The 25,640-nt window shown below is 43.4% G+C and overlaps 1 long non-coding RNA gene across 1 annotated transcript; it reads right to left on the bottom strand.

Moving 5' to 3' along the window:
* Window positions 1-252: 252 nt before the first annotated feature.
* LOC310839759 lies at window positions 253-10,426 on the bottom strand. The gene is made up of 3 exons (XR_014561643.1): window positions 10,385-10,426; window positions 1,693-1,889; window positions 253-535 (listed from the first exon to the last, which is right to left on the bottom strand). It is a non-coding gene; the product is annotated as an uncharacterized lncRNA (long non-coding RNA).
* Between the last annotated feature and the right edge of the window lie 15,214 nt (window positions 10,427-25,640).

The raw sequence follows: 25,640 nt of genomic DNA, 5'->3' as shown, positions 1-25,640 counted from the left end.
CCATTTAAATCAATGGCAGGCCTCTGACTCGTAAGGCCATTAGTGCTTTGAAAAGTCAAACAGAAGAGGGAACACATGTTGTAGCACTTGCCAAACAGATATCACACATGTTGTCTTGGAACGGAGCCGGTGCCTTAGTGCTTCCCGTCACTTGCAAGTACAGTGTGTGCAAAACCCTGGCTCTTTATTGGTGATGTTATTGTAACAACAAGGAAAGCCCTCCAGTTTTCCAGAGTCTGCCTGTTGTGAGAACACTGCACCCATCAATTACCCTCGTTACTCACAGTTTGGCATTTCAGGTGGTGCCGTAACCAACATTCTTCACGCAGAACTTGACCTTCGCTCTGCGCAGAGAGCTTCGTTTTTGCCATTAGTATTAGCGTATTAAAAAATGATTACGGCTCAAACTCTTTCTAAGTCAGTGGGCTGGAGCCAGGTTCCATGAGCAGAGTTTCGCTCATATGATGGTGCCCTCAGAACAAAGAGTCTGCGCACAACTCCGTTCTTCTCTGCCCGTTTCATTTCTCTGCATGTTCTAGGAGAGCAAGGAAGAGGGGGGCTGGTTACAACTGGAGGGGGAGATCCCTTGGCTTCTTCCACAGCCAGCCTCTTTGCCTCCTGGTCCCACTCCTCCCCAGCCCTGCTTCTGCCTCGGACTGCCCTCTACCTCCTCCTCCCAGTCTGCTCCTTCTTCTCCCTCTGACCACTCATCATCATCATCATCCCTCCACCAGTCTCCTGGCTCTGGGCCTCCTCCCACTGGGAGTTCCCTAAGTGATTTCCTGGCTGGTGCCTACCACCCCCCTTCATCCAGCCAGTCCATGGCAGGTTGTGTTTCGGTCCTCAAGTTGTTTTGGAAAATGCAAATTATGAAGCTCCCCTTTAAATGTGAACTGAATCAAATTCCTCCTCCCATCCCTTGCTACAAGACCAGAAAAATAATACCCCACCTTATCTAGCATCCACTAAGCTGTGGGTTAAACAACAGAGCCTAGGACATGCCAATCAGAAGGTCGGCGGTTCGAATCCCCACAACGGGGTGAGCTCCCATTGCTTGGTCCCAGCTCCTGTCAACCTAGCAGTTTGAAAGCACGTCAAAGTGCAAGTAGAAAAATAGGTACCGCTCCGGCGGGAAAGTAAATGGCGTTTCCGTGCGCTGCTCTGATTCGCCAGAAGCAGCTTAGTCATGCTGGCCACATGACCCGGAAGCTGTACGCCGGCTCCCTTGGCCAGTAAAGCGAGATGAGTGCCGCAACCCCAGAGTCGATCACGACTGGACCTGATGGTCAGGGGCCCCTTTACCTTTACCTTTAAGCTCATGTAAACATCATAGAACCATTCTTGCTCAGTATAAATGAGACGTGTGCATGAGCTATGACCCTCCATTTCCTGCTTCTGTTTTTCAGTTTTTAGTTTTTCCTCTTTTCCAGGCCAAAGAATTCTGTTTGCTAATTTTTTTTTATTTTTTTGCCTACATATGCAGGGGTGAGGGGATTAGAAAAAACACCCAAACCCTGCATTTGAAAAGTGTCATAAAACTGAAAATAAACCCTAAAAGCTTTTGGACCAATGAAGTATCAAGAGGCCAGGCAGCTCAGGTAATTCATCACACAATGAATAGCTGCTGATTCAGTTGCTATAACACCAAAAGTAAAAGGGCAAAGAACAGCCTGTAGAATTCCTATCGCTTACCCGCGTTTGGAAGGATGGAGCTGGAGAGAAATCCTATGGGAAACACTTAGGAAAGGATCATAAATTCTTCTTGGGATACATCTAAAGGTAGCAGAGCCTACGACATACATGGCTGTTTAGGGTTCACAATCAGAACCGTGTGTGAAACTTGGCTTGCCAGTCAGGTTGATGCCCGAGCTAAACTTCACTGCTATAAGCTGAAACAGAAACCAGAAACAAGGTCCTTGTTGTCAACAGCAACAGAAAGATGACTACTTAGTGAAAAATCTCAAAGCTATCGATTGTCTGTTTAGATTAGTGGACTTTGAAAGCTCTGCTCTTAGTGCACTTATGTGAATTGGATTCTGGGGGCTCTCCCCTTAAATTGAAAGGAGTTTTACCACCTTGGGAGCGGTGGAGAGGTGAACCTCTTCCTTCCCTGTTCCCCACATCCAAAGCCTGAGGCTCAAAGCTTGGTGTGTGTGTGTGTGTGTGTGTGTAGATTGAATTTCAGCTTGCAGGATTACAGAGAAGACTTTTAGGGGCTCTTTCTGGGGGCAAAAACAAAGCAAAGCAGCTGGGAGGGATTAGGCCAAGCCGGTGTCTACATTTCCAAACTGATCCACATCTTTGCTCCACAAGATATTGTATCTGAGCCATTCTGAAACCTATTCAAAGCAAACGATTTTCATTTTGCAATGAGACAAGTGTTCAAGGTCTATTTATAGCATGTTTGAGAGATCATTTCTGAAAAACCAAAAAATGCGTATTCTGACACACACACACACCCCTGAAAAAGCTTGGATTCTACAATTGGAGGCATCAGGAACAGACACTTTCCAAAGAGGTATGTGTTTCATTGTATAGTAGGCTTAATTTTTAAAATGCATGCCTTGTTTCAAGTTGGAAAAAAATTAAGTGAAATTCACACTCTTAGGCTGGCTGAGCACAGCTCTATTAGCTCAGAGGAAATTTCCTCCCTTTGGATTCGAGTTAAAGGTTGGTCTTATTTTTAAGGTGGAAACATGGAGGCAGCAGTGAGCCACACACACAAAAAAAAAACAACCCAAAAGGCATATTGCATTTTGCAACATCCCCCCAAAACCTTTTCATCCCCAAAGCTTTCACTGCTTACTTTTTTAAAAATAATTTTTATTATTAAAATAATTCAACATTAATACATATATGTTACAAATATACAAACATACATTTCATACAATCCTTAAGAATATTCAGACATATCCACACTCAATCCCACAAGTACTTCATTTTCCCACCACCATCCCTCACCCCTCACCCCATCGTGTTGTAAGCTTTCACTGCTTACAATTTGCAGCTCTGGTGGGGACTTCCAGGTCCATAGTTCAGGATTTTAGCCACTATGCTGCATTAGCTATATTAACTACCGTGTCCTCATATTTGGTGTAGACTCTAGGAAAAGGGGAAATTAATCAAATGTGTTCCCTCACTCAATACTTCATTAATAAGGGATTGCAGTAAGATCTAAAGAGCTGTTTGACACCCATGGTTTACCTCAGAATGTCTGACCCGCAATCTCACCTCAAACATCATCTGAACACAGCGGCATTATGTGGTGACTTAAAAATAAAAATAAGCCAGTATGAATTGAATGTAAAGGCAATGAGTGGAGCAAGCAATGCCCACCAATTCTACTTTAGCCTCAGAAATAATACACTCGTACTTTACCACCTCCATATTCAACAATCTGCTTGTTACAAAATGCCGTGGCTTGAGCATCAATCTGGACAGAGCCGTATATGAGTCAGGCCTGACATTTAACACCGACAGCTGGCTGCTAACAGGGCAAAATGAAGGAAACAAGCGCTCTCTGTCTGAAGAAGAGTGAAAGTGAGTGAAGAGAGATCAAATAATGTTTTTAAGCTAGTCAGTCAGGTAATTCATGAGCTGAGCCCTAGGAAGGGAGAAGGACAGTAAGTCATTGATAGAGGACATGTGTTGCATTCAAGAGGTACAAGGTTCATTCAATCCCTGGTATTTCCAGATAAGAGATGGAAAAGGCAGGTTACTGTCAGTCAGTGTAGACAACACTGAGCTAGATAAATCAACAATACGACTTGATATAAGGCAGTTTCCTGTGCTCCTAAAAAGAGACCTGTGTAGCTAGGCAGGATGGGCGCATTTGGGAAAAAAGTTCAGAGTTGTGAGCAGTTCCAGAGATTCACTGTGACCATCGCTCATATTTCTGTGGCTGAGCTTAGAGTACTGAAGAACTGCTAGAGTGTACCAACTGGCCATTTTAGGTTAAGGGCAGAAGAATCAATCCTGTGCTCATTTGTTTACTTTATTCAGGTTTCCCTTAAAAGAAGCACTGCCTCTGAAGATAAGAGAGAGGCTGCCTGCATGTGTGGACACACTCTGTGGCAGACTGAAGTTGCTCACATGTTTGAAATTTGGGAGCTTTATAAACATTATAAGCCAGCAAGCTCCTCTCCCCACAACATCCACAACCCTTCTACCCCTTTGAGAGGGAAGAACTGTATCCCACAGTGCACCATATGTCTAGTATGGAGCACATGAAGACATAACAGCATTGCTGAATTTCAACTGTGTGAATCAGGCTTTGATGAGGCAGAAGGTGGCAGTCTCAACCTTTATTTTACTTTACAATCATTACCGTGGAGAAGTTCTCACTGCTGAAAGTGAACAAAGTTAGGAAGAACATTTTTTTGTAAGTCTTAGGAATACCATCAAATTCAAACGGATGGTTAATCGGATAATGCAGTCTCGTCAATAGTTTTCCTTGTTAGAGTTTTTTAAAAAAGAAGTTTGTATAATGGTTCTGATCAAGTTCAGCGGACGTCTTTTTCTGGGTCTGATGTAAACCCCAATTTAAATTTAGGCAAATAACTAAAACTCCTGTTATGGTTAAACTCATATCTGATTTAATAGGGAGGGATCTCCCTCTAACTGCTTGTTTTCAAGTCTTCCCAGACATTTTGTGCGAGACATTTTGTTTGTTTAATAACAGCACGATAGTAGCAGTTACAGATAGGTAGCCGTGTTGGTCTGCCATAATCAAAACAAAACAAAAATTCCTCATACCAAGAACTAACTTAGTTGGTCTTTAAGGTGCTACTGGAAGGAATTTTTTTTTTTTGTTTTAGCACGATAGTAGATTTGACTGCTGAATGGCTCCATAAGGAATTAATGTGGTTTAACTATACATTTTAAACATGTCAAATAACACTCTTAGGTAGACAGGAGTTAACACATATTTAAACATGAATTAGTTTACTTTGACCATACTTCTTACATAGGATAAGCCTACATCACTCTCGTACATCCCAGCTAGGGGACTTCCATGCAAATACCTGTCGCTAGATGAAAAACTATGTGCACAAAGGGGTGCTGTGTGTATAGTCCCTGCCCTGATTCAGCTGCCAGGACACAGCCTTGGCCATAAAATAAGTGACACTGTTGATCAGCTGTTAGGGAGTAGGAAACAGAAGGCTGGATTTAGTCCCCTACCCCAGAACAGCTGATCAGGGCTCTTGCCAATTATTTGACTAGAAACAGGCACATAGACCCATCAGCTGTGCATGCATTTTACTAGTTCAGTGTGCATCACTGGTGAATGAATACATGCATAGGCGCCGACTCCATGGGGCCTGAGGGGGCCCGAGCCCCCTCAAAAATTCATTTGGGGGGGCTCCGCCCCCCCAATAATTTAAGAAAATTATATTACTGCTGCGAAGAGGCGGGAGGGAGAGGAGGCCCCTTGGGAGGAGCGGGCAGGTGCTGGGGCGGCAGCGCCGGGCGGGGGCCGAGGGGTGGGCGCCCCCCTGCACGGGCATCGCCTCGCCGCCGCCGCGGGTTTGGCTGGGCCACCGGCCGAGGGGAAGCGCCAAACAAGGCCAGGATCCAGGCCCGCTCTCCTTATTTGGTGCCCGGTTCCGGCTCCCGGGTGGCCTCCTCCTCCCCCCGCCCCCCCCCCCGCTCTCGCTACCGGTGGAAAGAGAGACAGACGTGCAGCGGAACCCGCAGCCTTTGCAGGCGCCGCCCGGCCGGGGGAGGGGAGCGCGGAGGAGCCCCGCGGGCCTGGGCCCGGCCAGCCGAGCCCTCCCGAATTGCGCCCCACAGCCAGGATCTTGTGGCGAGGACCCCGGTATGGGGCCCCCCAATATTTTTTATAAGTCGGCGCCCCTGAATACATGTTTACTATATCATATCACTTCAGACAAGCTCAAAGATTCTGGCAATCTTACTCCCCACCTTAGATGGGAAAGTCTGGGGTTTTAAAATATATATTTCTATCAATTTGGAGGAGAAAATGTTGGGTGTTTGGAGTGAAATTTGGAACCGTATTCACTTACGATGAAAAACAACAACCCCTCAATGGATTTTCCCCATGACCAATATTTGCTATCTAACAGACCATTGCTAACTCTGGAACTAGAATTCTTGGGTTTTGTAGTGTTATGATTTGCAGAGGGTGGGGGGTGGGGAGTAGGTTATATACCAAGACTTTTCTAATTCCTGGAATAGCCAAACTGCTGCAGAAAACCGGAGAACTCAATTTAAGATTGGAAAATTAGAAACTGACAGAACTGAAATTAACAGATTCTTTGTTCCCTACTTAGGGGCCATCCTATCAACAGTGTTTTCCATCTCTTCATTCCATAGTGAGGTCAGAGCCGTGATGGGAGCATCAGACATGCAACCAGAAAATCTCCGCAGCACTCAGGAATCCTTGGGATCCCCTTAATTTCTAGAGGCTGACCGCAGTCATCGGTCCTCCACCCCAAAAGGGAAAGACGCTAGCATCAGATCAAATCTCACCAAGGGAAAATGTTACATGTAACCAGGGCTTTTATTCAACTGGAACTCACAGGAACTCAGTGGCGTAGCGTGGGGGCTGCAGGGGGGGCCGGCCGCACCGGGCGCAACATCTGGGGGTTAGGGTTAGGGGGCGCAAATCCACGGGTTAGGGGGCGCAAATCCACGGGTTAGGGGGCGCAAATTACTTGCCTTGCCCCGGGTGCTGACAACCCACGCTACGCCACTGCAGGAACTCAGTTCCGGCACCTCTCAGATGGGTGTCATTGCCATTTGAAGAGAATGAGGGAGGTGTTAATGGTGAGTTCCAGCACCTCTTTTTCTAGAATAGCACTAAAGTAACGTATGATTGCTATTATACTGAAATAGCAACAGAATAATAGAATCACAGAACTGGAAGAATAGCTACAGAGAAGACATGTGCTTAGCTCTATCAGCCCAGGGTTCAAGGGGACAATTTTATTATGCTAAGCATGGCCATTGTCTCAAACAAATCATTAAGATCTATCTATGAACAAAGACCAGTGCTGTTAGATGAAAGTAAGGATGGGATAACTGGCCTTTATCTGAAGGACAGGTAAGATAAGAAAAAGAATATCCCTTGATTATGGAAGGGGCGATGAACTTAGTCCATACAAGCATGTATTTTAAATTGTAGATGGCTGGGCCGCTTATTTGACAAGCATTGTGTTGCTGCAACAGCTGAGACAAAGAATCAAGGGTAGAGATTTCATAAAGAGATAGCAGATAAAGGCTTGTTTAAAGGTTTTGTAATTTAGATACAAGTTATTACTAATACTTGGTATGTTTCTAGCACTTTCCCAAGGCGTTCAAAGAGCATCCCAGTTGCTTGGAGTGTGGTACTGATAACACCAGGGTTGCAGGTTCAATTCCCATAAGGGACAGCTGCATATTCCTGCATTGCAGGAGGTTGGACTAGATGACCCTCAGGGTCCCTTCCAACTCTATGATTCTAGGATACTTGGGCCTTCAGCTGGTGTGACTGCTGTGGCTGCTCCAAGGGCTGGGATAGTTTGACTGCAGAGTTCCCAATTCATGGCACACATTTTTAGCAACTGCCAAAACAGCTACAGTAGTTCTTCCTAAATTAACATAATTTAGTTTTACAGAGGAAGATTAAAAAGCAGTGAGTATTTGGATAATGGAGATAGTTGCAGAGTGTGCAGAGTTCCACATAGATCCCCGCCACTCTGGGGTTGTGGCACTCATCTTGCTTTATTGGCCGAGGGAGCCAGCATACAGCTTCTGGGTCATGTGGCCAGCGTGACTAAGCCGCTTCTGGAAAACCAGAACAGCAAACGGAAATGCCATTTACCTTCCCGCCAGAGCGATACCTATTTATCTACTTGCACATTGAGGTGCTTTCGAACTGCTAGGTTGGCAGGAGCAGGGACCGAGCAACAGGAGCTCACCCCATCACGGAGATTCGAACTGCCAACCTTCTGATCGGCAAGTCCTAGGCTCTGTGGTTTAACCCACAGCGCCACCCACTATTCATCACAAACAACAGCATAGAATAAAACCTTGTATCCAAAATGAGAGATGGTATTGGAGCAGGTTCTGTGAGCCCAGGGGTATTGTTAAGGTTAAGGTAAAAGGTGAATGACTCCTGGATGGAACCACTGAGCCTCTTGGGCTTGCTGATAGGAAGGTCGTTGGTTCGAATCTGCATGAAGGGTGAGCTGCTGTTGCTCTGTCCCAGCTCCTGCCAACCTAGCAGTTCAAAAGCACACCAGTGCAGATAGATAAATAGGTACTGCTGTGGCGGGGAGGTAAACGGTATTGTTAACACCACATGTTTAAACATCATATCTCAGGCTTTCAAATATCATGAGAGTAGTTACAGCAGTACACAGAGTTTTCAAAACTAATAAACTCATTCCCTCCCTTCAAATTTACCTTATGATTTTTAACAAGGACCCTGAGCTTTTCTCGGAAAATATGGTGGTTAAATGAGCATTTGGAAGAAAATTTCAAGTCCTCTCTACATAGGCAGATGGGATTCTAAAGAGAGTTGCTAAGCCCAGCCCCAACTTCTCCTCCTCCTCCTCCTCTGCCTCCTCCTTCTTCATCCATGGCAGCCCCAAGATCGGAAGTGCAGATCCCAAAGGACCAGACTGATGGAAGAAGACATAACTACTGAACCTCAGATTCCCTGTACCAAATCTATCAACAGCTAGGGAGAAACACACACCCTTACATTAGGGGACTAGATCTAAAGGGTGTGGGGTTTGGTAAAGTTAATTAACAGTATAAGCCTAACCATGCCTATTTGGAAGTCAGTTCAGAAGCACTGGGGATTAATCCCAGGTAAGTGGGGTACCAAGTAAGTAACTTCTGCATATGTGGGAGATGGTTTACTACTAAGCTACAACTCTACCCTTGAATGTCACTTAAACAAGACATAGTAAGGGAGAGATTGGCACATCAGAAGCAGTTGTGAGGCTGGGGGCAGAGCTGTGGGAGGGAAGGGAAGGGAAGCAAAACTTGTTCTTGTAAAAGGTTTATAAACTACTAGGTAATGCTTACGTGCAAACTATGAGCACCCCTGAGCACCCATGCACAGAGCTTTTATCTATGCATCTGCAGTGCAGATCTGAGCATGCAAGGCACACACTGCAGCCCCCTAATAAAGGGCAGGCGCTTTTATATGGAAAAGCACTGGAACAAAGGACAAGCTCAGCTTAAAAAGATGATGACAGAAGGCATAAGCTCCGCCATGTTCCCTTTCAGTTGCAGGGGAAAATACAGTAAAGCAATTTAATGAAAACACTTAAATAAGCAAACAGGGACGTTAATTGAACCCATATGTATGAGGAAGGAAATCTAAAGTATACTGATTCATTAAGTTTTATATAACTGTAAACCCTCATACCTAAGAAAGTGCAAGAAGCCATGATGAACTGCCAGCTAGGCTACCAAACTCTCTCCAAGCTGGTTTGTTTTGAGAAAAACAAGTGGTTTTAATGAGTACTGCAAGCAATAGATTCACCACCATTTTCAGATGCTTAGATCTGGAGAAAATGTGTATTTGTTCCCACAAAAGTGAACAACAAACATGGATTGAGGAATATAGGGCATGTGTTAAACAGATAAAATGTGAGGAAATTTCTCCACCTCCCCCCAAATAAGCTTTTAATTCTGCTTGAGCCCAGTTTATGTGCTTTTCATGTTCTTCTTTAGAATGTGTGATTAGGATTTCTTTTAAGGAAAATCTATGCCTACACAACCTATATGGCTTTATTATACTTGAATGCCCCAACATTTCTCTGATGAAGGCTGCCTTCACACGTCTTCCAAAGGTTGTATAGTTACTCATCTCCTTGACTTGGGGTGTTGTATAACCCTTCAACACTTCTGCGATGAAAAAAGGGACGTCCTAGGGGAAAGTGGGACATTCCAGGAACAAATCTGTAAATCTAGGACTGACCCAGGAAAATAGGGACACTTGGAAAGTCTGTTAGATATTCCAGATTTTCAACTTCACTGGTGCCAACTATAGGGAGCTCTAGGTGCTCAGGCACTCACAAAATTTTTGTTGTGGGTGCTTGGCACTTGCACCATGGGGCCTCAGACGTGACTTCCAGGTCCTTGCGCAGCACAGCAAGTCATGTCTGAGGGCTCACGGGGCCTTGGACGTAGCCTCGGATGTGGCTTCTGGGGCTCCCAAGTGCCACTGGGCAGCCATAATCTGGGGTCCAACTCAGTGCCCCGTTCAAGTTATTGTGTGCTGGCTTAGGGTAGGGGCAGGAAATGCAGAAATGAAGGGAAGAAATCTTCCAGGGCTTTGGAAGGCATTTTGGCTAGGCTGCAAGAGTAGACATCAGGCAAGGCCCAGGCTGCCTGTTTATTTTAAAGGGTTAGCCCTACTTACTCAGTTATTATCTTTGGGGTCTCTCAAATCCATATTGAGGGAACGGCATCCTTAACATTAATTTGTGTGTCTTTAATTTTACTGTTGTTTATAGAATTTAATAGGGCTGTGAGTCAGGAATGCCATTTCCCATCAGGCTGCCTTGTGAGGACTTTCCTAGTAATCCTACCTTTTGGGTTAGGAGGGTTGGGGAAGAAAATGGAGGTTCAAGGTCCTGGATGGAAGAACACTTCAGCTTGGGGAAGTCTGTGGTTCTTTCAGTTAGAATTTTAAAAGCCTGCATTGAAAGACATTGGGACTTTGATCCAGATAGGTGCCCTACTTTTTTGATACTCCAATCTGGGAAACCATACTAAATTTCAGCTTTTGGAGTATCAGTCCTTTGCATGCTTTGGTTTGTCATTGCCACACAAGATATATTCCTGTCTAACCTGACAACCACCACCATGCTATATCTATAGTGTGTGTGTGTGTGTGTGTGTGTGTGTGTGTGTGTGTTCTACTAGCCACCTAGGGCACTCTTCCATCTATGAAACAGTATTATATAAAGCCATTCTCCCTATAGCTACCTGTGGTTCCCTTCAAGCACATTATGCACTACAGTGGTACCTTGGGTTAAGAACTTAATTTGTTGTGGAGGTCTGTTATTAACCTGAAACTGTTATTAACCTGAGGTACTACTTTAGGTAATGGGGCCTCAGGCTAATTTCTGTTCTCATCCTGAAGCAAAGTTCTTAACCTGAGGTACTATTTCTGGGTTAGCGGAGTCTGTAACCTGAAGCGAATGTAACCTGAAGAGTCTATAACTTGAGGTACCACTGTATTAGGATAATACATTCTGTCATGTGTCATTGACACAAACTCTTATCATTCAGCAGACAATGCATTTCTCTGTTTAATTTAATCTCTTGAAGGTAGATGTGGCTTACATCTTGTCTATATCTTCAGATATAAGTCTTCAAAAGTGAAGAGCTACAGATATTCTATAGATAGAGTGAAAATATCTGTATTTATCATGGTTCATCCTTTTTAAAGTGGTATTTGCTACTAAGCAAAGATACTACAGTCTAAGTATTAATGCTGTGCTTGCCTCCAACCTTGATAATTGGTCTGCATGGCCCTGTGAGAATGCTTGCCAAGAATGACAGGCCACAGCTTAAAGCCGAATTACTCTAAGCAAGTCCTCATCAGGATTTGATTGGTAAACATTTAACAAGAGAACTCCCTATCCTCTCCTGGTACATATTAAACTAATGCCTTTATTTTAACAAGGGAAACAGTTTCCTCAGGCCCCTGCTCGGTCTGCGCCCTGTGAACAGCTAAACGAGAGAGGCTTCCTGGAGTGTTGTAATTCACTGGGACAAAAACAAGAAATGACTATGAGCCGAGAGGTTGAAGCGGTTTGAATTTGATGAGGACCTCCCTCAGGCTCAAGTCACACAAATTTGGACCCTCCACCAACCAATGATAGACCAATGCAAAGCAATATCTGTCATGGCTAAATCATTTCTGACCCATAGCTTCTCCCCACTCTCCCCATTGTCCCTGTGGGCTAGACCTGCTATCATCATGAGATGTCTGCTACATGAGGCACACTAACCTGTCAAGAGTATGCAATTTTGCACCTATCCAATCACAAGTATATCCACTCCACCAGGACACCAGTTGAGAATCAGGCAAATGTTCACATATTGTGAGTTTTGGAACTGTGCTATCTGGCAAAATCCAAGTGTACAAAACAGAAATCTTGCCTCAAAGTTTACAACTAATATAGTAATAGGAATGACCACTCAAAACAGCCAAATGATGTGGGTTTCTTTCCCATAATTGTTAGTGGGACAGGGAGTCCCTCCCGATAAGGTTGTTGCAATTTAGTTCAGCCTCAACTAACTTGAGATGACTGACAGCAGGTCAAGGGCCATTAAAGAATGTTTAACCTTTAAACAGCTAAATTACACATGAGCATTCCCAGATCAGCACTTGTTCTGTAGCATTCCACACAATGCCCCCGTGCTCTCTTCGCTTATTCTGCCTCAGCCTGCTTGTCAGAAACTGTCTGCCTTCTTTTGGAAGTGATTTTGGATAATGACCAGTCCGACAAACACCTTCGTAGCAAGGGGCAGCTCTCTGACTCTAGAACAATATGGTCCAGGTGCCTTTCATGGCTCATTGGACACGGTACACTGGCCTGGGATTCACCTGTTCCACCTGCTGTTGGCCATTAACCACACAGTTGCAGTTCCTGCCTGTAGCTCATCAACGTTAAAAATGTATTAACTATTCATCAGTTTGCAAGGACTCCTTCCTCTCTGCTAAGCCTCTGGTTTTCATCCAGCATGTGGCTTGTAAAAATTCTGCCACCTCTCCCTTATTTCCCAATCACACTTCACACAGGTCCCGTGCTTCAAAGCCACAGGAACACACACCACCCCTAAATATCAGGGATGTGATAGAACATCCTCAACTGACTCTGGCAGAGTGAAATTGTTGCGGGTTTTGAAGGGTTCCCATGGTGGAGAGAGCCTGGAAGGTCCTTCTCTTCTTGCTGTTGAGCATGTAAAACCCCTTAAGCAATTCTCAGAATCTCACCGAAGGCAACAGCAACGCAACATCTGTTTTTCTTACACTGTTTGATGGAACAATGTCAACATCTTGATTGAAGACAATGATAATTGTTTATAAGAGGGGTGGGGAACCTGTGGCCCTCCAAGTGCTATTAGAATCCATCTCCCATCAACCCATCCAGTGATCAGGGATTATTGGAATTGTAGTCCAAGAACATCTGTGAGAGCCACAGGTTCCCCATCTCTGGTTTAAAGCCTTGACCTGAGGTGCTGCAGGATTCAAAATTATTAGTCGGACTGATCTTAACACTAATTAAACAAGCTTTTTCTATTCATAACATGACCTGAAAGCAGACACACCTCTCACACTGTTACCAGGCAACTCTAGGCATTTTTAGAAGGCATTATTGGGATCCATCTCAACCTGGCACACTTCTGCTCCCGAAATAGTCTTGGCCATTCTGAGGGAGGATGATCCGTACTGTAGTAACATCCAGATGGTGCTACTGCAGTGTAGGGCGCAGGTTGTCTGCTTCTGAGCACAATTTAAAGTGTTGTTTTTATATTGAAAGCTTAATGTATATTTAACAGACTAAGCCTACAATCCTATAACAATTTACCTGGGAATAAGCCCCATTGTGGTGGTGGGCACCCACAATCCTGAGGGCAAGATGGCACCCCGAAAGTTTCCCCACTACAGCTGAGCCTTGCTAATTCATGACAGACCAGTATCCATGGACCAGCCCTGACCAACATGGAATGTGGCAAAGATACAAAATGTCTGTAACCCCAGGAGCAGCAGAAGGTGGTGTGTATTCTACTGTGCCTATGCATGAATAGTGGTCACTCCATTAGTTTAAGACATAGGAGGATTTGATTTTGTATGGGGGCAAGAAATGAAGCTGTGCATAGTATACACCAGTGTTCAATGCTGCCCTCTATAAAACTAAATCCACAACTGAATGCCTGATTGGGAATAAGATTGCATTTGTTGCACCACTGGTATATAACACTATTTATGAAATTTCACAACACCTGGTCTAATTTTATTTCATATGCTACCACCCAGAACATGGTTACAGGCTGTCAAAAACCCATAGGAATCTATGTACTGATGTTTTCATGTAACTCGAAAGTCACCTTTTTTCTCCCTCTTTTGTATGCATTTGTATCAAAGGGCTAAGTTTGAGTTTTGCAAGGGGAGAAGGGGAAAGGGGGGACTCAAGTCATGTCAATGTTTGTAATATCTTTCCTCTTTTTCCAGGAAACGTCCTCTTTTTCATGGGTAGAGTCCTCATAGCGCTCCATAGTTAAAAGTAGAAGTTGGCAAATCTAACCTCTTTTTTGCTCTTCAAAATACAGCAACCTCATGTTTGCTGTATTATTCTTCTAAAACTAATGTACATTTTTTTAAAAAATCACTATGCTATTGTGAATGAAATCTATTTAATCTTAGCTGAGTTTATGTAATGTGTGTTTTGAAGCTGTTGTTCTATGTACTGTTATATACTTGTATGGATTAAGATTGTTCATTGGCATATTAAACTATTTACGTGTGTGTGTGTGTGTGTGTGTGTGTGTGTGTGTGTGTTAAAAAAACCTAAGCTTCTATTTATGCTCATGGCATAAATAAATAAATATACAATTTTCTTATTTACTTATTTGTAACCGGATCTATGCTTCGCTATGTAAACTGATATATTAATGCCAAATGCAAAATAAATACAGAACCAGAAAGATATACACTCCATTAAAATGGCATGTTATCAGCTTTGGAAAACAAAAAAAATATTCATCCAGCACTGAAAAGACTATTAAACTAGTGCCAGATCACTCTCCCCAGGAAAGGCATTCTAAAGATTGGGCAACTGATGCCATCACTACCAAAACAAAACCCGTCTGGAGGTCATCATCCATCTTACCTCCAAAACAAGGGGACCTAAAGAAGGGCTTCTGAGGCAGATCTCTGCACCTTGGTAGGTTCATATGGGAAGAAGTGTCCTTCAGCAACACTAGTCCTAAGCCACAAAGGGCTTCAAGTGGTCAGTACCAGCACTGCGAGTTTTATTTACCTATTTTTCGCTCTATAGGACGCACCTTTTCCCCTCCAAAAATTAAGGGGAAATGTGTGTGCGTCCTATAGGGCGAATGCAGGCTGCGCAACTAAGCCCAAAGCCAGAACAGGGAGACGGAGCGCTGCGGAGCGCTCCGTCTCGCTGTTCTAGCTTGGGGATGGCTGTGTGAAGGCACCTCGCTGCCCTGCAGAGGCTAGAAAGGCTGTTCCAAAGCTAGAGGAGCGAGACGGAGCGCTCCGTCTAGCTCTTTTAGCTTGGGGATGGCTGCACGCAAAGCCTCTGCAGGGCAGCGGATGCCTTCACCCCGCAGCCCTGCAGAGGCTACAAAGGCTGTCCCCGAAGCCAGAACAGCGAGACCGTCTCGCTGTTCTAGCTTGGGGGTGGTAGCTACCTAAAGCCTCCAGAGCACAGCGGGAACTCCCGCTGTGCTCCGGAGGCTTTGGGTGAACGCACCTTGAACGCACCTTGATTTAGAGGAGGAAAACAAGGGGGGGGGGAATTTCCCCTGTTCTCCCCCTCCTATGGTCAGGTGCATCCTATGAGCCTGTGCATCCTATAGAGCGAAAAATACAGTATTTAAAATGTCTACCCACTCCACTTAGGGGGGCTTTCAACAGTTTTAAATCATGATACAATAAAATATATCAAAGCACAAAATATTTAAAAAATGCATAAATATACAACATATGTGTCTGGAAGTGAACCAGGAACTAGTGCAACTGCTTCAGAACTGGCAAGACCCCAATCTGAACCTGCCCAATCCCAGCCAGCAATTGAGGAACAGTATTTATTTTTTGCACCAACTGAAGCTTCTGAGCAGGTTTCAAAGGCAGTCCCATATGCAACACATTATAGTAATCCAAATGGGATGTTACCAGAGCAAGAATAACTGTGGACAGGCTATATAAGTAATATGATGCTTAGAAATCAGGGGGTGGTTTCTGGTAATTTTATATAATTATGGGTAGCATTTTGCAGGCACCTGTAGCTAAAATAGCTTTCTGTGTATGCAAGGTATTGGTTCGTATGCTCTATTTTATCTATTTATGCCTCACTTTTCAGATCCCTAGTGGAGCCTCTAAGACTCCTAACAACAGTAACAAGAGCTATTTAAAATAACAATTCATCAAAAGCTGAAACTCACCTAAAAAGCACAGGCAGTGCATAGTGGCATTAACACCATTAAAAACAGAAAACAACCATTATGACCCCTAATAAAACAAATCATTGGAAGGTGTACCTAAAAAAGAATGTTTTTAATTGGGGGCTAAAAGCAGGAGGAAGGGGCTACCCCAATTTCTTGAGGCAAGACGCTCCAGAACTTTTGGGCACCATGACTGAGAAAACCCTACCCCTTGTTGCTCACCAACTGCAGCTTAGATGGAGACAGGATATGTAACAGGGGGCAGGGGCCAAACTTCCTCTGAAGAGAAAAAAACATGACAGCTGAAGCAGCCATTCAGGTATCTAGGTCCCAAATCATTTATGGGAAGCTGTGCCCCGCCCTCCGGATGTTGCTGGACTACAAACCTCAACACTCATGACCATTGTCTGTGTTGAACACAAAGACCACAGCCTCCCCACTTCTGTTTGTAAAGGCTAAGACAAGCACTTAGAATGAGGCCCAGAAGCAAACTGGAAGCCAAATGGAAGTTGGTACAACCTGTTACATGAACCTGAATGTGAACTCCTATTGCAATCTAGCAACTATGATTTTTGTCAACAAAGGTTTCTGGAGTCTTTTCAAAGACAGCTCCACAAAGAATAACTTTCATTACTATAACCTGTAGGTAGCTATGACACACATAACTGTGGCCAGATCTGCCTTTACCAGGAAAGGATGCTGTTGATGCACTAGCCACAGTTGTGAAGAAGAACAACAGCAGCAGCATCATTCCTGGATAGAGTGACCCCCTTTTAATGAGGAGCAAACATGACCAAGCAGCACTACCAAATTATGGATTGTTCCTTAAAGGGGAGTGAAAACCTACCCTGAACTGGCTGAATACCTATTCCCAGACTGTCCTCATGCCATCCCAACATAATCTCCATTTCGTCTGGCTGAAGTCTGAAAGAGGGTTTAAAACTAGAAGGCTGGGTTTCTCTGCATAAGCATTTAATTACATTCTAATGGCACATAATTACACTGCAGTGAAATGTTTTGTAGTCTCTTATGTTAATTATCTCTTCCAGCTGAGGAAATATGGAAAGTCATGATTTCACAGGTGTAATGGCCTGGATCCAAGAGGTATGGAATCTAGAATTAATCATGCACAAGTTACTTGCTCCGCAGGTTCCATTCAGACTGAGGCTGGATGCAGAGCATTGTCTGTTTTGGAGTCACTTTTTTTGAGACACAGTTGAAGGCAATTTGAAAGCAAGGCCGCTGCTCAAGGTATGTGTAGCTATCTCACTTTTGACTCTGATAAACAGGTTTTCCAGATTTTTGATGTCGTTTCAAAGCTTGATTTACCAGAGGCTGAGCCTTCATCTTCTTCCATCTCAATGTCCTTCTGTTTCAACAGCATCTCACTTTATACATTTATTTCTGCTTTATGTAGTTCTTTGGATATTGTACACTCCCACCCTCTCTGAATGTGGGAGTACCCAGGGCTGTTTGGTTTGTTCAAAGCAGCAAACATCAATGCTCACATTAAGGCTACCTTCAGCCCACATTCGTTACCCAGATTTGTTATCATGCCAATTAGCTCTAGGACTGATGTTAGCATGAATATAATGATGGAAATAAAACATGAGTTTTAATCTAGAGAAGATAACAGATGAACCCAAGGCATCCAGCCATTGACAGAGAAGACTGTTTTTGCCCATGTGCTCCATCATTCTGTTCTCACTGTGACCAAACTGATGCCTATGGGAGCCCATAAGCATGAAAGAAGTTCAATAGTACTCTCACAAAAACAGGAAGCACAATTCATTTGTGACACTTCTTAGAATATTTGGGGCTATTTTCCATCCTGCACTGATTATGCCAACAACTTTTCCCACACACATTTCTATTCTAATGGCAGATATCATATTCCTCTTCCAGCAGGACATTTTAGCCTTATAAAGCCTCTACTAAAACTCCTTTCTGTATCACTTATCATTGGATCTATTTGTAACTCATAAAAATATGCTCTGTTTTTCGATGTTTGAGATAAAGTGCTTTATATGGGTTTGTAGTGTTTCTTATTAGTTCTGAGTTCTTTTCTTTTCTTTTCTTTCTACATGTTGAATAGCTAGGAATGAGCTCCCTGAATAGCCAGGGATGAGCTATTAGACATCAAATAAATATTTGCCAATTTAGGAAGACTGATGTATTTCATATCCCAAGTGAATATTTCCCCTTAAATTGCTTTCTCCCCCACCTCACATTTTGGCTTAAAAAAACCCAAAACCTTAGTCATTTTGCATTCACTTTGTAAACACAGAGTAACAACAAACTTATTTCAGTTGGATCAAATTTAACAGTAACCTACAATAATGCTTACCATCCAGTAATGCCAGAATGCCTTCAATCATCTACATAATCTGCTGTGTAAATCTGACATAGTAACGCTAACTGTTGCACTGAATGGACATGTTTCAAGGAATATCAGTGTTCTGATTTATTTTTCATATTCCTTTTGACTGGGATATCAATAGATCTTTGACACTAAGTAGAATAATATTTTGGAAGGAAGGCCTCCAAGGAAAACTCAGGATGCCCTAGGAACTGAAGTCAGTGCTTAAGCAGGTAACACCTGTCACTCTGTTAGCACACAGCACCATTAATGAAACCAGGTGGCAGATTTGAACAGACACCTGAAACCACTGTTAGAAGCTCCCGTAGAGCATAAGCAAATGGAATTAGAAACGTCTCAACTGTGAGGAATGGAAAATTACTTGGTACTGAGAATTTGTGGGAACTTTTTTTTTTATTCTCAAGAGTTGCAGAGAGAGGCAGTATGTGACACAGGAGGAGGGGGGAAGGCATTTGTTTCACATTAACAAGTGATACCACTTACTATGGGAAACGGATGGTGGACTCTGCCAAATAATTTTTTTTTAAATAGTCATTTCAGAATATATTCTTTCACGATCCATACAGGGGTTCCCAAAGTGTGGTCTATGGACCATAAGTGGTCCATGAGCTTTATTCAGGTGGTCCGTGACTCTGTGGAGTGGCGGGTACAGAGGGGTTATGTGTGTTTGAAGAACAGTGTTCGCAGCAACTGCTCCATCATTCTTACGACTCAGGGGCCTGCCCAAAAGGTGAACAGGACCAACCAAATGTGTTGGTGGAGGATGAGACTCTGCCTTGTTTAGAGGAATAAATTTGGTGCTGGCAGTAAGAGGGGAGAAGGTTGTGAGTGGGAAAAAGAGACTGAAAAGGTAGTTCAGTGGAGTGGAGAATCAATGTATGGGAATGAAGGAAGCAGTGAGAAAAGGAGGAAGAAGCTAAGAGACAGAGCATGCAAAAGAGTGACTCAGGGTGGGAGTTGTTGTCAGTTTATAAAAAAAGGAGAGTAGTCCACATCGAAAAATATTCACATTTATTTTTAATTATATTTTTATTGCATGCTTTGTTTCTTAATGTATTATACTATATTAAAATTAGAATTCATCCATATATAACCTAATACAGCACATTACGATTGCTGAACACTAGGCAGAGAAACCATGAAATGGTCTGCCAAGACATTCAGCCATTTTCAAATGGTCTGATGGGGGGCGGGGAGGTAGAGGACTTTGGGAGCCACTGCAGTAGAAAGTTTAAAGGTTGTAGCCTTTTACAGGGGCAGCTTCCTTTTGAAGGAAAGTATTGGTGTATCTGTGACAACACTTTATTTGCAATTACACAGTCACTGCCGAATTAGAAGCAAGCTCATGTCCCCAGTAGCAAACAGCAAAGCCTTGAAGGTGCTGCCTATTTTCCTCAAGGACCCTGCCAAGCGGGTCTGGTGCATCAAACCCAGCAGCCACCCGAAATCAAAAGTCATTGGAGAACATCTGCTGTCCATTAATGCCTTTTAAGGAAACCTCCTCAGCCATTAGACTAGATAAAAGTTTGTACACGACAACCGAACATCTCTCTACAGTTCTCTGCATGCATTTTGACATTACAGTGTCGTAAATGTACGTGTGTTTTATCACACTGCATCTCGTGCCTCAAATATGAATATTTTCAGCATTTGAAAATTCTGCACACACTCGCAATTTACATCATTATGGATTTCTCACACCGGTCTATCTTAATAGGCAAGTGTCATGGGCAAGGAAACTGCTATTATGTACAACAGACCTATGGCCTCCAGATATTGTTAGACTTCCCATTGGTCATACTGGCTGGGGCTGATGGGAGTAGGAGTCAAACATCTGGAGGGCCACAGGCTCCCTGCCTCTGGACTAAAGCAAGCTCACCAACCTCTGGCTATTCAAAACCCCTACTTGAATGCACAGTTTAATCAACTCTTAAGGGAGGGCATGGAAGCTTAGTGAGACATGTGGTCTTTGGGAAGGAGTGTAGCTCAGTGGGATGCATGCAGAAGATCCTAGGTTCAGCCCCTGGCATTTCCAGGTAGGGCTGCGATAGACTAGGGTTACCAGACATCCCTGGTTCCTGGAGACAGTCCCCGGATTTCCAAATCTGTCCCCGGACAAAATCTGTCCCCAGAATGTGCCAGATTTCCAAATCTGTCTCCGGGAAACATGGCAGCAGCAGCCTCAGCAGCCTGCAGCCAGCCTGTTAGAGCAGTTGGCTTTGGCTGGCTTTGGGAGCTGCTCACTGCCGTGGAGCCCACCATTTTTCCTGCACCACACCAGCGAGCAGCTCCTGAAGCCAACCAGAGCCAACTGCACTACCAGGCTGGCCCCTCATGGGCAACGGCCACCCGCCCGTGACTCCCGAGCCTCCCCTGATCTGTCAAAACAAAGGGGGAAGGAGGTCAGGGAAGGCTCAAGAGTCACAGGCGCAGGGCACACCATTGCCCAGTCTCTGCGCATTTATGTTTCAGAGGGTGCAAAAGAAGGGCTTTGCACCTTTATACAATATGCATGTATCCCCAATACTGACTCCCTGTTGCTACTCAGCTTCAAAAAAAGTGTCCCCAGATTCATGGGGGGGGGAATCTGGTAACCATATGATAGACCCCGGTCTGAAATGCTGGAGAGCTACTGCCAATCAGTGTACACAACACTGAGCTAGAAGGACCAATAGTGTCACTTGATATAAGGCAGCTTCCTATGTTGAAGTCATGGCCCTTCCTTCCATACAGATGGGTGAATAAATAGCCTTACTCTTGCAAGGACTGGAGATGCTGAGAACATCTGTTCTCCAGGAAAGTTATTAAGCACACTTAAAAGCTGGTCCATCCGTCCCCGTCTTATATGTCCCTTAACCTTTCTGCTTTTCAGCATATTCATTTATATTTTTTATATCTGGAGGTTCAGGATCCAAGGGTATAAGAGCATACTTCAAAATATTAACACTTCTGCTAAGAAAGTCCCCCAATCGGTCACTTGCCTGGATAGAAAGGGCTTGCATATATAACATCTAAAGGCATCCCACCTCCACCCCAAAAGGTATGGAAAGTAGACTGACAAAACCAACATTACCTTGCTAAGTAACTTTGGAAGTAATTAAGAGCTGCTTTATAAGTACAAGAACCTGCTGTGCAACAGAGTAGTAAAACTGGTTTTGAGTCTTCTGATCAAGGTGTGCACAAATGCTTGTAACAGATGGCCATACAAGCTGGGGCGGGCAGGGAGTTAATATTCATCCAGTTGAAAAGATCTGGGTTCTGGTTCCCCTTTCCTATCTCCTAGTTTCAAACTATTTTTGATCTACCCTGTCTGAAACAGGAAGTCTTTTGTTTCCACGGAGGCTCCCTCCACTTTTTAGTACCCTGCACTTGTTCCCATTCCCCCTCCCCCTCTCCCCACCATGATCCAGTCCCCTAATGGAAATGCAACACAGGGCTATTGTGAAAGTAATGTCTAGACCAGATCTCAGACATCAGACACATATTTTTTTGTAGTTTGTCTTTTTATCTCGCAGGAACATATTAGCTGGAGGGCATGCTTACTCCTAGTCTTTTATCTCCCAGAATTTGATAGGCATCTTCTAATTTTTCTCTGACACTACATAAGCGATGAATATTTAATTCCAGGTATAACATTTTCCTCTGCAGAGGAGTATTTGTGAAGAATTTTCTAAGAAGAACTGTTGTAGAATTCCACCTATTGCCATCTAATCACACACACCACATTTTACCTCCCAATTTTGGGAGTACATTTCTGTTCAGGCCTGTACAACACAATCCTACTCAGAAGTAAGTTCCACTGAGTCCACCGGGTCTTTTTTCCAGGCATACTTAAATTGGACCCAACTAGGGTTCCATGTCAAACTCATATAACAGAGGTTAGGCAAAACTGTTCTAAAAGAACTGCATTGTTTGCCACTTCATTCTGGGCCTAGTTTAAGGTGCTCAGACTATCTGAGAAACCACCTCTTTCCCTACAGATTCTCTTGGTTGGTAAAATTAGCAGAACGGCCCCACTTGATAGTTCCACCACCCTCAGATGTTTAGTTATCCATGCTCTGGCAAACTCTAAAGTAGTCAACAATCAACACAAACTAGGCAATACAATATTTAATTTAACACTAGTCCAAATAAGACCACTGCAGATGGTGACAGCAGTCATGAAATTAAAAGATGCCAGCTTCTTGAGAGAAAAGCAATGGCAAACCTAGACAGCATCTTAAAAAGCAGAGACATCACCTTGCCAACCAAGGTCCGGATTGTTAAAGCTATGGTTTTCCCAGTAGTGATGTATGGAAGTGAGAGCTGGATCATAAAGAAGGCTGATCGCTGAAGAATTGATGCTTTTGAATTATGGTGCTGGAGGAGACTCTTGAGAGCCCCATGGACTGCAAGAAGATCAAACCTATCCATTCTTAAGGATATCAGCCCTGAGTGCTCACTGGACGGACAGATTCTGAAGCTGAGGCTCCAATACTTTGGCCACTTCATGAGAAGAGAAGACTCCCTGGAAAAGACCCTGATGTTGGGAAAGATGGAGGGCACAAGGAGAAGGGGACGACAGAGGACGAGATGGTTGGACAGTGTTCTCGAAGCTACCAACATGGGAGGCAGTGGAAGACAGGAGTGCCTGGCGTGCTCTGGTCCATGGGGTCACAAAGAGTCGGACACGACTAAACGACTAAACAACAACAGTCCAAATAAAACATAATTTATAATTTAATTATACAGTGTATCTCATTTGTTGCATATTTCTTATTATTTCACATAATTAAAAATTATTAAATCATAAATTATTCCATCTAGCATGTACATGGCTACAGTAAAAGTGAGACATTCTATGCTTAATAGTATTCTTCCCCATTTGTTAAGTCTCTCTGAAATGTGGCCCATATAACTGTCAACAGGGGAAAAATGAGGTTTTGATATAATCTCTCCATGAAAACGGTCACATATTGTCTTCTAGATCCACATATGTTTTCATTATGCTGCGGAAGTTTGAGGAAGTGTTCTTCATAAAACATTACATTGCTACAAATGACAACATGAAAACCAAATTTAGTAGGAACTTGTATGGTTGGTTCCGCTCTAGGGCTTTTATGAGGAGCTTCTGTTTGCAGTTGGAAGCGTCTATCTGAAAGTAAATGGTAGGGAATGGGCACATGCAGATGGATTTGTCCTTAAAACCTTTGAAGTTGAAAAGTTCCTACAGAATGGCACTGTAGGTCTGACCCAGCAAGGGAGATCTGTGTGTTGGAGGACAGGCTTCCATTTATTGGGCCAATTTCATATAAAGAGATGCTGCAAGGGGTAAACGACAGGTATCCACTAAATACCTGTGCTCAGTGCTGTTAAGGACAATTCTGTTCACCTCTCCTGAGGTAAGGAAACTGATTCCAGTCACCTCATTTCTGTACACACAAGTGAGAGAGCTCTATCAGTGCTGGCATTGCCAACCATCTTTTCAGCAGAAAGATTCTCAAATACCAGAAGCTACTACTTGCGCAGGGTTTTGTTGTTGTCTAGGACCTTTTAAGTGTATGCATATTGGCTTTCAACACACTTCAAGCTCTCATTGGGTGTTGTTGCATGCTGCTGCTCTTTGTTTATAATTTTTATGGTGTTCATTTTTTATTATTGTCTTTTTGTGTTTAGTTTTATGATTGTATAGATTCTAAGGTTATGTCACTTCGAAAAGTAAAGCTGACAGGCAAGATATAAATATTTCAAAAATAGCCTGCTCTGTGCACCAGGATTGGGACGTGTGTGTGTGTATGTGGAGAGAGAGAGAGAGAGAGAGAGAGAGAGAGAGAGAAAGTGTCCATCACCAATGAAAAGGAAAAAAATCCCTTAAAAATTATCAAAGACAAGGAAAAATGTTGCTGAAATTCTCAAGGGTGGTGTGCAAGGTTTGGGTTGTTTCTATATCTTACTTAGGGGCTGTGATCAAAAGCAATGCAAATAATTGTACTGAGTGATTAGGCTACATTCTCCAGTGGAATTTAGACACTTTAATGCCTACTCTCCAATGCAAACTGTGTGTGTGTAGCTAATACATAACACAAAATATGTTCACTGTGTGATACTGATATATGAAATAGCCTCTCAAAACTAATGGTCCATGGAGAGGAATTTGTTGTTGACAATGGAAGAACTAGCCCCGAAATGATTTAGCTGTGTGTGCAAACCAATAACCAGTCTGGTGGAGTGAGTTGTACTCAGAAAAATAACTGCAGAAGAATAACTCAACTTGCTCTGTTATATATATTTAAAGTCAGCCCATATCTCTCTCAGAAAGTGTCAATAGTTTTTCTTTATGAGCATCATTTTTCAAACATTTTTGAGCCTAGAATTAGATACTGTACACGTCTGTTTCTAATTTATTTTACTACTAAAAAGGCATAGGGTGACCCAGTCTAACCACTTACTATTATAAAGGACATTTTTCAAGTGGTTCTTTTTGTAATATTATACACCAATCCACTACATATAATCATAAAGTGCTTCACAGCTGTAAAATAAAAATGATATGCGAGTCAGAAAACTCAGCACCAAATATTATCACCTTTCCCCCCCTTGGGAGGGAAATTCCATCCATGAAATTCTCAAAATACTTCAAGAACGGAACAGTTCTCCATCCAACAGTGTCTCTAGGCTGTTTCTCATAGTTTGGGGCTAACTCAAGAAGGGCATATGCTCACCATCTGATACATCCTTTGTGTGAATGGGCTTTGTGTCCCATGGCTCCAAAATAATGGACTTAATCACTAAAGAGAATCTTTTCCATCTTGTCCAAAATGGCTAAGTGTATAACCCCAAGCATGTGTTTCAGTGGATTCCCTTCCAAGTATAGCATTGCCTCTCAAGATATCTGGGAAGTCACAGTATATCAGCTAGACTCTTTCTCTGCAGTAGTGCTTGCTGTAACCCAGGGGTAGCCCAACTTGGTGCCCTCCAGATATTATGGATGACAACTCCCATAATGTCTGACTATAGACCATGTTGGCAGGGGCTGATGAGAGTTGGGAATTCAACAGCATCTGCAGGGTATCACGTTGACCATCCCCGCTCTAAATATGCTGCAGACATTTTC

Source organism: Podarcis gaigeae (assembly GCF_964106915.1).
Source record: "Podarcis gaigeae genome assembly, chromosome: 2".
Taxonomy (NCBI): domain Eukaryota; kingdom Metazoa; phylum Chordata; class Lepidosauria; order Squamata; family Lacertidae; genus Podarcis; species Podarcis gaigeae.
This window is presented reverse-complemented; position numbering and strand designations above follow the sequence as displayed.